Consider the following 12,801-nt stretch of genomic DNA (forward strand, 5'->3'; position numbering starts at 1 on the left):
TCAGCCTTGTTAGAGTTTTATCAATTTTACTGATTTTTTTGAAGAAGAAGAACTAATTTGATTTATTGATAGTGTTTTGTTTTTTATTCTAACACTTTGTACAGTTTTCCTAGTGGTTGTTCAAGGTAATACAATATTTTCACATAACTTATCAGAGACCTGGTATTGATGTCTTTCTACTTCAAGTGAACTGTAGAAAACTTACTTCCTGTGAAGTCTCTTTGCCCTCTTCATTTACTGCAATAGAACTTTCTTAAGTATTTCCTATTCATATATTGAGTGCCAGATGGTTTTAGGAGTTTGGTTCAACCATCAAATATGATTTAATGAAATCATGATAAAGATAGTCTATTCCTTATGATCCACATATGAGTGAAACCATATGATAATTGTCTTTCTCTGCTTGACTTATTTCACTTAGCATAATCCCCTCCAATTCCATCCATGTCGATGCAAATGGTAGGTATTCACCCTTTCTGATGGCTGAGTAATATTCCATTGTATACGTCTTCTTTATCCATTCGTCTGTTGAAGGGCATCTCGGCTCCTTCTACATTTTGGTTATTGTGAACATTTCTGCTATGAACATTGGGGTGCATATGCCCCTTCTTTTCACTATATCTGTATCTTTGGGATAAATACTTAGTAGTGTAATTGCTGGGTTATAGGGTAGCTCTATTTTTAACATTTTGAGGATCCTCCAAACTGCTTTCCAGAGTGGCTTTACCAGCTTGCATTCCCACCAACAGTGTAAGAGGGTTCCCCTTTCTCCACATCCTCACCAACATTTGTTGTTTCCTGTCTTGTTATTTTTGCCATTCTAACTGGTGTAAGGTGGTATCTCATTGTGTTTTTAATTTGTATTTCCCTGATGGCTAGTGATGTTGAACATTTTTTCATGTGTCTGTTAGCCACAGGGGAAGGGAGGGAAAATTGAAAGGGAAGAAATCAGAGAGGGAGACAAACCATTAGAGATTCTACTCCAGGAACCAAACTGAGAATTACAGAAGGGAGGGGGTAGGGGGATATGGTAACTGAAAGTAATGGGTATTAAGGAGGGCACGGGGTGTGATGAGCACTGGGTGTTATATGCAACTAATGAATCACTGAACATTACATCAAAAACTAATGATGTACTATGTTGGTTAACTGAACATAATAAAATTAAAAAAAAGTCTATTATATTTATCCCATAGGAATCCATTTCAAAATTCTTTCTGAAGTTCCTAGTGGCCTTCTGTTTGTACTTTCTTTTTGTCTAGAGAACTTCCCCCTTGCAGTTCTTTACAGGCAGGTGTGCTAACTACTTATTCTCCTAGTTTTCCTTCATTTAAGAATGTGTTTAATTCTCCATTTATTACTGCAAGATATTTTTAGATTTTGTGATTGACGATTATTTCCTGAAAAAGATCCCATTTCCTACTGGCCTCCACTGTGTCAGATGAGAAATTCATTGTTATTCAAATTGGCACCCCCCGCCAAGGAATTTGTCTTTCCATTCTTGGTACTTTCACAATTTTGTCTTTGGCTTTAGATTGTCTGAGTTTAATTATGATGTCTTTTGCACTGAATTTCTTTGAGTTTCTCTTTTTTGGTAGTGTATGCATCTTCTAGAATCTATAGGTTTTTGTCTTTTGCCAAATTTTAAATTTTCTGCCATTACTTTTTTAATACTTTTTGAGCTTCAATCTTTCTCTCCTCTCTGTCTTGAAATCCAATGATACAGATGTTAGGTATTTTGATATTCTCCCCCAGGTCCCAAAGGCTTTGTTCAATTTTTATCAGTCTGTTTTCTCCATGTTGTCCAGCTTAGAAAATTCTATTAAACTATCCTCAAGTTTGCTGATTTTGTCTTCTGTCATCTCCACTCTACTATTCAGCCCGCCCCCATAAGGCTTTTTGTGTGTTTGTCTGTTTGTTCATTTTATGAGTGAGAAGTTGTTTACTTTTTGGATCTATAATTTCTATTAGTTTATTTTTATAACTTTTTATTTCTGTGCTGAGATTTTCTAATTTTTCATTTGTTTCAAGGAAATTCATAATTGCATGTTCCAGCAGTTTTATGATGGCTGCTTTAAAATACCTGTCAGGTAATTCCAACCTCTGATTCATCTTCGTATTTGTCTGTGAATGATTTTTCTGGCTCTTTGTATGAATAATGTATAGTTATTGCCTGGTCATTTTGGATATTATGTTATGAAACTCTGGATTCTATTTACTCTTCCTTGTTTGATAAGCAGGTCTCCTATTGCTGTTGAATGAGGTCTGCATGATTGTATATTCTTAGCTGCCCACTGGGTCCTGCTGGCATGTGGGGCATGAGCAGAGAGGGTGAAGCCTAGTAATTAGCAGCCTCATCTCACACCTCCTTATTAAGTATCATTGCTGCTGGGTGGGAGAGGCATTTCTGCTCACTGATAGACCCCACTGACACAGTCATTGTCACAGAACATAGAACATAGAACAATCAGAGCTCTGCATACTCCAGTTGTGTAGGGAGTAAGAATCAACCTCACCAGCACTTCCCTGCATGGGAATCAGATCATGGCTACCTGCTTTTGCCAGAAAAAGGATGTTCAGCCTAACTGACAATATCCAGAGCAAAATCTGGAGCAAACCACCTGCTTCCATGAGTGGTGGGGAGGTGATAGAGAAGATCAACTTTCTACTCATCCCTAATGAATCTGCCAGGGCTGAAGATTATGGTTTTCCCTTGGTGTTTGAAGTAAAGTAAGTATTTTCAAAAAAAAAATTGTTTGTTTTTTTTTTCCTAGACCATCCTTTCTTGTTCTTGGCTGAGGGAAACAAACTTTTTTTGCATCTACATTTTTTTTCTGTGCCTGTTGGTGGTTCTAGATTTGAGGTTTCTTCAGCACTCTGTCTGTCATATATGGGAGGCAATAAAAAGACCCAGATAACTCATCATTTTGTTATCCCTCAGGTTCTAAGGGAAGTCCCAAAGCAGCCTATTTTCTTCTTTCTACATTTCAGACACTCTCCATGCTGGATTATTGTGTTATGCCTATGGTTTGTTTTTGTTTTTGTTTTTGTTTTTAGTTATAAGGAGAGGTATGGATGACTCCATCTTGGAATAACCAGAAGACCATGAGATATATTTTTTTAAGTAATCTCTATATCCGTGGGACTTGAACTCACAATCTCAAGATCGAGAGATGTAATTTTTAAGAGCAATATTTTTACTCTGAGGTGACTATGTCTCTCACACAGTTCCATGGATAAATGCTTAAGGAATTGCTGTTTTACTAAACATCCTATCAAAACTTGAGGCCATTCCAACACAGCACTACAAAAAGGAGAAGAGATGCATTTTCTCTTCAACTTTTCAAAAAAGCTCCAAAAGAGTTCATGCCCAGGGCAGCCCTTGATGTCCAGCATGGCACCACTGGCTCCCAGCAATGTTGAGTATAGATTGACAGAGAATAAAACCTCACCCAGGCACTGGATTTTCCCAGTAAAATCAGAGTTTGAGGGAGCACGTATTTCCTCTAAAACATCAAGACATTCCTAAAATAAGTTGAAAGCTGGAGGGTCTTTGTTAACCATGACTAATTATTCTCAATGGTTGCTAAAGACTTGAGAAGTTTATATTATGTAATATTTCTAAAGTTATCATATGTTAATATTCAACATCTTTCATTAAATATAATACTTGTGATGCAACTCTCTTCATACCTCAGCACATATGACACAGATCCAACTTCCCAGCTATATCACAGTCATTAGTTGAATTGAAGTTTCTGACTAGTGCTTCAAAGTAACACTTTTTTGAATTCTTGGTGAAACATAGTACAGTGAAACATCCTTATGTAGAGATTGGGAAAGATATTTTCATTTGCCTGACTTCATAACTCCCAAATGCTGGGTCGTTTCATTGTGATAATATAGTCTGCTGGTGTCATGTATTCCCTGACAGTTTATATGGACCAGTTAAAATATGTTTTCTAATCTCTGTGTCTAAACATAACCCCCCACTACATTACTTTCCAAATTCTCTTCTCTTATTAGGCTCATATCCTTGCAGCCTTCCACACATATTTAATATGAAAAATTATATTTTTCAAAAGAAAAAAGATTGCATCAATATTTCCAGTACCACATGCTCTCCTAAAGCCTTACCACCATCCACCAATTTCTTTCCCCCCTTAATCCAGCAGATTGTGACCACCTTGATGAATAGAATATAACAGAAGTGACACCACATGACTTTCAAGCCTAAGTCATAAAAGTTGATATGGCTTACCCTTGGCCCTCCCAGGATGCCTGCTTTGTGAACTCAGTCTCCATGGAGTGGGAAGACACAGATTATATGGAAAGACAACAAGTAGGTATTCTGGGCAGCAGCACCAGCTGAAGTTTTAGTCTATAGCCAGTATTAATCATTAGACATAAAAGTAAGTGAGTTTTAAGATGATTCCAGTCCCCAGGCTCTGAGTCTTTCAAGATCCCAGATATCACGAAGCAGAAGCAAGCCATTGTTGATATGCTGTCTGAAATCCTGACCTAGAAAATCTGTGAACATGATAAATGGTTGTTATACCACTAAATTTTGGAGTAATTTCTTAGGCATACATGGGAATTCTATAATTTCCTTACATCCTTTGAAAACTAGAACATCATTTTCTAAAATACGTTTCAAAGGAAATGCCTATATTTTACCTTAGTTTTCAGTGGTGAACTAACATCCAAATAGAATGTCATATCAATCTCCACAAAGTAGGTATATAATTTGAAGCATGTCTCAAAGTGTCCCAAAGATTTTAGAACATGGACACTTTCCCCCTACATCTGATCATAAAACTAAATGTAATATAAATATACTTAAATATATTATACGAATATAATATACTTAATAAAATATACTTTGGGAAACTCTTTTGAGAATAGCTGTGGTCCAACCTCTCTCTGTCCTCCAAGGAGAGGAAATTCTGGTCAAGGACAAAATGGAATCCTCAGAGACATCTTGCAGTAGATCTTTTTGTGAGAGAATTTCAATACATTATAAATTGCCCTTGACTGAGACATATTGGCTTTTAACCCTGTATTTGACCACTTGTTTCCATGTTCATGTTTCCAGCATCCTCTTCCTTGGGATTTGTCCCTACACTCTGATCTCAAGTGGGAGCTGTAGAGAGGAAGGTGAAGCAGGAAGAGACTTAGAGGAACAATGAAAGAACATATTTTCATGAGGTGACATGGTTGTCAAATTTCACACCTAATCAACCCAGTTAACCTTTGGATAGAGAAGATATAATTAGTGGCAAAGATCTATGTAGTAATTAAGAGACTGCATTTATCAGGAGTATCCTCTGAACCTTGTATCTCTCAACAGAAATATCTTTGTATGTGTGTGCGTGTGTGTGTGTGCATGTGTGGAGTTTGGGGAGCTGGGTGTCAATGAAGGGAATGATGGAATATATGGGAGAAGAGGAAGAAGATAATATTGCTGTATCTCCAGGTTTGGCCTGATAGTAAAAGAACAAGAAGTCCTCCTCTACTGCAACTGTTTTCCATGATGACAACCAACACATTTATTCTACTTTCCCACTTCCATTTTCCTGGAGTGTTTTCGCTAATATTTTCCGCTCATCAGCATCTATCATAAAATATTCACAAAATCTTAATTTCTGGGGGATGCTGGGCATGGATGGATGAGTAAAACTCAGTTCCCATTTTTCTTGATGAGGAAGATACCATGGGGTATGGTAAGTCATTTACAAAAATGGTCTCAATTATCACTTCTTTGAAATGCAATTTGCATCACTCCCACCCTTTGTGTCTGATGGGTTCTGAGTCTTGACCAAAGCAATGTGGTAGAAGTGGCACCATGGCATTACTAAACCTATACCTTAAGAGGTCTCATAAACTCTGTCAGTTGGTGTAGCAATAAGCCTAGGCTAGCAGACTGACCTAGTCAGTCCCCTAACCAACAGCCATGTAAGTAAGGCCATCTTTAATCAGCCAGACCCCAGGTTGCACACAAACTGACTTAGGACACATGAGTGAGACCAGCTGAGGTCAGCCAAGCCTAGTTCAGACCAGTAGAATGACAGCTGACTCTTAAATTCATGATCAATAATAAATGATTGTTGTTGTAAGCCACTAAGTTTTGAGGTGATTTTTTAAGCAGTGAAAGCTAACTGATCCAGGGAGAACAGAAGTGTAAACAAATCAGATAAGTGAAGTTTTGGAGGTATGCCCAGGATTCTTGAGTAGTACAAAGGAGAGTGACTAAGCAGTCCTATGGGGATTATGCATGGCTTAAGGGATAACTTGTGAGGAAGAATTAGGAATTAACTAGACAGTGAGTATTTTATCTGTAGAATGAATGTAAGAACAAAAGCACACAGGTAAGCAAGAAGTGCCAAATGTGTGTAAAAATGGTAAGCAATATGGAGCTTTAAATATGCTGAGTTGTCAGGAAATTGGTTAGAAAGGAAAGCAGAGTCTCACCTTGCTAAGGACCTTATACTTCTAGTCCAGTCACCCTTCAAAAACCAAATCAGTCCCCCATGTCTTGAGGTTGTCCTGACTATTCTCTATCCATAGCTGGTACTCACTGTTCTGGTTTTTCTGTAATATTCCTTGTCTTTATCTTTCATTGGGCACTCACTCAGCCCAGGGGAAATATTTAGTGCCCATATTTGTAAATATATCAGCTGTGAGACAGCTTTCTTATCCAAAGATTCCAGATTTGTTTTTGTCTAATATCTCTGTTTCATGTCTGTAACAATATCAGTTAATGAAAAGGATGATAATTTACCTCAACAAACATTTGTTGGTCATCAATTATTTGTAAGACAGTGCATTTTCTGCTTTCCATTCACATAAAATGGGATAAATTAAGTAAGACTAGTCCCTGGGGCTCTTTCGAGTCTAGAGCTTCAGCTGCTCATCTGAATGAGGCTGAGTATCAAAAACAAACTGAAACAGTTACACATCCCAAGAACAGGGAAGCCATATACTTATAGAGACTGACCTATAGCACCAGTTAGGCATCAACAGTCCTAGGTTTGGATCCTGGTTCTGTCACTTGCTACTACTCTAACCTTAGAAAAATTTCTTGGTGCTCATAGCCTTTATGAAATAGGAATATTATTAATTTTGTTTAATTTTATTTTAAATAACCACATAGGACTAGTGGCCACCATATTGGACAACACAATTAGAGAATCTTATTGTCTTGGATTCAAATCCAATCTATCTAACTTAGCAACTCTGTGACTTTGGGAAACTCACTCAACCTTGCTGAATCTTGGTTTCCCAATCTGTGAAATAATTAGAGAAATATTTAAAGAATTATTGGTGGGCTAAAATGAGGTGTGTGCATTTAGTAGTTGATACACAAGGAGCATTCAACAAATGTGAATTATTATCTTATTCATGATTTCAAACATTCATAATTTTATAAATACATTGATAATGTCATTGACTCCAAGAAAAACCAGTGAGACAGTAAAACAGGTTTTATTTATCAATTCTGTGTTATGGACAAGTTGCAGGAAGCTAAAGGCCTTATCTGAAGGGCAGGGGTATATGTCCATCAAGTGATGCTGAAATATTTGCTTTCTGGGCACTAGCTATCTTCATGACAATGAACTAAGCACAATCAGGGTTATAAAATGTTCTCAATCTTCTTACTGTCCGATGGCAAGGTGAAAATTACACATGGATAAAAAGAAGAAATCAATGTTTTATTAGGTGTTGTGGCTCTGAGCATGCTATAGTAATGGTCCAGCAACATCTACACAGCTTGGACACTTTAGAAAGGATCCAACCACTCAACAGATGCTTAGGAACTAGACCAGGCCCTTAAAATTTAATAACATATAATACCATATAAATACTCATACTAATCCTTCAAGAGTACTACTATTGTATATATTCTACAAATGAGCAAGTCAAAACTTTGAGGAATAAAATAGTTTGATCTAGGACATTGTGAAGTCTGGGATTTGATTTTGTCCAACTTACCAGCTAGTAAGTTGACCCATTACTGTTTAAGGGATCCTGGCAGGAGACACAAGACTCCTGGATCAGAGACAAAGAACTTTATTATGCACAGCATATTATGCATGGCTTTATTCAAGGCATCATGAACGTAAGCCCTTGTGGTGTTCTTTTAGAAGTAGGATGGCTGTCGTCCCCTCTGGTGAATTGAAGCAGCTGCTGGAATCAGTGACAAGGTAACTATATGACCAACCTAAAGCAGGAGGACAGGCTGGAAATGGCTAACGTAAACCACTTAGGCCAGGCAGCGGCCTATGGTGGCTGTTCACTTCGAACTCCATGAACACTTTCCTTTGAGTGCCCCAGCTGTGCTATAACAAAGTGGGCTCCATCTCATAGAAAGCAGCACAATTTACTTTGGTTCCTCTCATTCCCAAGTTCTACCATGAGCTCAGAAGGATGCTGTGCATTCAGTGGGCTTGTATCACAGCTGAAAAACACTGGGCCCAGAAAAGCTACCATTTTACAGAAAGCAGTAAGCAAATCTGCTCTGTCTCCAAAAGAGACATGACCTTGTCCCTCAAGGTTATTCACTAAAAATGACCCTGGGAAATGGTTCCGTGGGGAGAGGTCAGAGCTTTGCATCTTCAGCTCACCCAGTTAGGATATTTCAGGGAGACTTAGGGCCTGTGGCTGATTGCCTCTCTCAAAGATCCCAAGCTAAGAAGTGATGGATGATCTTTGGGTTTAAATTCCCATTTGTTCCACTATAACATGATGCCTGTTCGCCATATAGACAAGTTCAATGACCCTGCCATCTGATCTTCATTGGAGTGCTCTTGACATCACCCTGTGCTGGTGAAATTTACATCACCATGATTAATTTAAAGGAAGCTTTATCTTTTCCCTAGTCTTTAAACAACCTACCTATATTATTTCTTATACACATAAAATATTTTTAATAACATATTACCTTTATTTTATATAGATACAGAGGAAATAGTTTAAATGACCTGTCCAAGGTGACTCAGAAGCTTTACCTGCAGGGGCACATATTTCAGCTTATTTTATTCTCCTTTCCTTCTATCTTTCTGCCTTCCTTATTATACTAACCCCCAGCTTTCTCTCAAAGGAGAAGGTAGTCCTTCACTGTGGTTAGTGTTCACAGTGTAAACCTTCCTGACCTAGGTTCATATCCTATCTTGTCCGGCAATGAACGTGATGACACTGAACCCAGAAACAACTGATACTTCTCAGCTTCCCTTTTTTCATCTTTTTGTGGGTGCAAAACAAAGTGCATGGCAGACTGGCAGTTTAAAACAAAAATGTCTGCTAAAAGAACAAGGAAAATAAATCATTCTAGGTAAAACTCAGCTGAAATTGAGCAATTTTTATAGCATTTAGAGGATTCCTCATTCCTGTTAAACAGAGTGTAAATGATCAAACAGGTGATGGATTTCTTGGAAAGAAAAGTCATTATATGGTTCTAAAAACATAAAAAATGGTATTATGGGCCATAAAGTACAAAAGGGTATCTTTCTCAGTCCTCACCCTCTCCAAATAGCATTTTCAGATGTCTTCTATTGGGAACTCCTAAAGTATTTACCAAATCCATGTAGAACTCCCCTCTTCTGCTTTCCACATGAGTCACAAATTAGCACCCAGGTAGTCATTATAGCATGTGGGGGCGCCCCATATGGACCCTTATCATGACTGGGGCATAACTGAGCAGCGTCATAGCACATGGTGCTGTTTGCTTTCAATATTTCACTGAAAGTAACACAGAGGGTTGATGGCTCTGGAAAGGCCCCTAACTGCTATAGAAGGCCTGAACATTAATTATAACTCTTTAGAATAATTTTTAATGGCTTTTAAAATGAGGAGATATATCAGAAACTCTCTGAGACCTCTCCTGACTCAAATTTTACTAATAATTTGGTATAGTAAACCTCTCCCTAAGTGAGGGAGAACATTCTCCTGCCTTCTATTTGAGTCTTTATAGCAAAGACATTATTTACTCTTTATAAAAAATACTTTAATCTTAATTAGTAAGACTTAGGTATTGCTTTGTCTCACTCATTGGATTATAAATCCTTTCAAAATGACTGGAGAGGGAGTGATAGTGTTAGTTGAGTATCTACAATGTGCTGAGTATTGTATGTTCATTGCTTCTTTTTCTCACAATATGAGGAGCTGAGTATGATTGTCCTCATTTTTAGGTAGGGGATCAAAAGCTAAAAGAATCATAATCCTTGCCCAAGTTCATATAGCTGGAAGAGAAGAGGTTGAACCCAGCCCTGGAGCTGTCCCCAACTCCATGTTTTTCTGATTGCATATTGTTGTCTTGCCCTCTCTGAAGGTAATGCTGACACACCTGCTGCAATGCCGTAACTAGAGCAGCAAACTGTGGTCTAATGTGCACTCCATATTGTTGACCCTGTTGTATTTTAACCTTTTCATTACTGATGGTTTATCACTGCAGAAACTTTGACCCAGATGCAGGGATTCTGGGATTCAGAGTCTGGCCTGGTCAAGGAGCTAATCACTTCCAACCATTCAGACATCATCTTGCACTCCAGAAAGAGGCCTCGAGCAGAGGTGCTTTGACTGGGTGAACACCTGAGAGACTGATGGAGCCATGGAAGGGACTGCATAGACTCTATCCCACTAGTTCAGACCATTCACAAAGCCTGAGTTCTGAGATGGATTTTCATCAGTAAAAACTGAAGAAGCCTTTTTCATAAGGAAATGTGTGAGACACTGAGCACATGTGGTGTTGTACCAGGGCCCAAGGGATCAAGTGTGCCACAGCTAGACAGAAACAAGGAGCTTCCTAACTCTGTGGGGAGACCACAGGGCCTGGGCACCAAGAAGTCTGCAGGAACGACAGGGCCACGGGATACCTGGAGCAGGAAGATGTCCCTAGACAAGGAAACAGCTCTCTTGATGGCAGGGCCGAGTATCCTATTAGTGAAAGGACCAGACTGAAGATACACAGGACCACTAGGGAGCCAGTCCCAGGCTTCTTAGACAAGTCACGGTGTGTGTGTGGGGGGGGTCTTTATTATGCAACTGGAGGACACAAGTCAAAGATTTCCAAAACTCAATGTTACTTTAAAAATATTTGATTGTAGGGGCGCCTGGGTGGCTCAGTCAGTTATGTGTCTGCCTTCGGCTCAGGTCATGATCCTGGGGTCCTGGGATCAAGCCCCACATTGGGCTCCTTGCTCAGTGGAGAGCCTGCTTCTCCCTCTCCCTCTGCCTGCCGCTCTGCCTACTTGTGCTCTCTCTCTGTGTCAAATAAATAAAGTCTTAAAAACAAAAAATATTTGATTGTAAAACTAGAAGAATTTAGGTCATGCCCATGAAGGCATATAACATAACTTTAGATGGGAACATATTTTTAATTTTTATTTACTTAGGAAAAAACTAAAGTGGGTAGTGTGATAGTCTGATAAATGCCCCTTCCAGGAGCCACATAAATCATAGCTTTGGGAAAAATGGCATGGAAGGTGGAATGTGGGGAACAGTGCTCTAACGGATCACCCTATATATGTGCTTGGTCTCCTTCACACATGCAGTGTGGGGAGAGGGACGGTCAGTTGGGGGGCAACACATAGTTCACTAAATGCCAAGGTACCCAGTACAATGCCATGAGGACCAGGGCATGTGTTTGAGAGGAATGAACATAGGAGTACTTTGTACCAGAGTTTGTGCAAAGTAACAGGGAAACAAGGGCCACCATTTATTCCAGAGTCAGGGGAACTTTTAGGGAAGAAGTGACTTCTGAGATTATTCTTCAGGATAAGTCAGAGCAAACAGAGAGGAAGGTTGGACATCAGACATCTTACACACTCCTTGAGAGAAAAGCTTGTGTATACTGGCATTAATTTCAGATGTTACATAAAAATATTACTTATGGAAATCAAGGTAAATGGTCTTTCATTCATTCACTCACTCAACCCACATTCACAGACCATTCACAATATGCCTGGCTCGGTGTTGAGTGTGGGAGTGCTAGGGATAAGTTAGAACAGCCCCCATCTTCAATGTGCTAAAGCTAAGCTGCAAGAAAAACTCTCAGCCATATCAGCAAATGTAAGAGGTAATTCATCTCAGATGTGGGACTGACGAGGGAACAATAAAAATCATTTACTCTGTATCCAGCATGGAACCAAATTCTAGAGCTAACACCAAAGAAATGTAAGATATGGTTCCTGCTCTCCAAGGGGCTACTCTATATGAACTGATGGAAAGGAAACACATAGTGCTAAGAGAACTGGCATTTTCCTTCTTCACAAAGCAGCATAGAAATGGGAGTTCTCTGGGGACTGTTCCAGCAAACATTTTAAAGACATTTTATTTTCCAAATTATGAAATTTTAATTTTCCAAATTATAAAAAAAATCTTATTTAAAAAGAATGAAACATGTTCAATCCATAAAGTATTATCTAACCATACTGCTAAAACACCTGCCAACTACTAATATGACTTTGTAGTCCTATCTCTATATTCCACAGGTAAACAGAGACAAAGCAAATTAGAGGGGCTAGAAAGTCCTGGTCAGAGGCAAAAGAAACTTGAGGTGAAGGACAGAAGGAAAAAGCTCTCATGAAAAAACATTCTTAACTGAGAAAGTTTCTCAAATGTTGCTGAGGTAAGTGTACACTGTCACCTGGACAGCACAAGCCAGGTGAACACAACTCAACACATCTATCTCCATCCTTCACATTCACATTACACATCCATGAAAGTTTCAACTTAAAGGATTTTCCCATTAGAAAAGGTGTCACATTTTATATTGCAAGTTACCAGAACAGGAAGGCAAGATTC

The 12,801-nt window shown here is 38.8% G+C and overlaps 1 long non-coding RNA gene across 2 annotated transcripts; it reads left to right on the forward strand.

Moving 5' to 3' along the window:
- The first annotated feature begins 2,506 nt into the window (after positions 1 to 2,506).
- On the forward strand, positions 2,507 to 12,577 carry LOC141374899 (uncharacterized). Of its 2 annotated transcripts, none has more exons than XR_012382091.1 (3): positions 2,507 to 2,730; positions 4,173 to 4,342; positions 12,489 to 12,577. It is a non-coding gene; the product is annotated as an uncharacterized lncRNA (long non-coding RNA). The 2 variants fall into 2 exon arrangements; XR_012382090.1 differs by lacking the exon at positions 12,489 to 12,577 and adding an exon at positions 5,096 to 5,437.
- The last annotated feature ends 224 nt before the right edge of the window (positions 12,578 to 12,801 follow it).

Source organism: Callorhinus ursinus, unplaced genomic scaffold (assembly GCF_003265705.2).
Source record: "Callorhinus ursinus isolate GAN/ISIS: 27379988/994484 unplaced genomic scaffold, GSC_fseal_2.0 scaffold2, whole genome shotgun sequence".
Taxonomy (NCBI): Eukaryota; Metazoa; Chordata; class Mammalia; order Carnivora; family Otariidae; genus Callorhinus; species Callorhinus ursinus.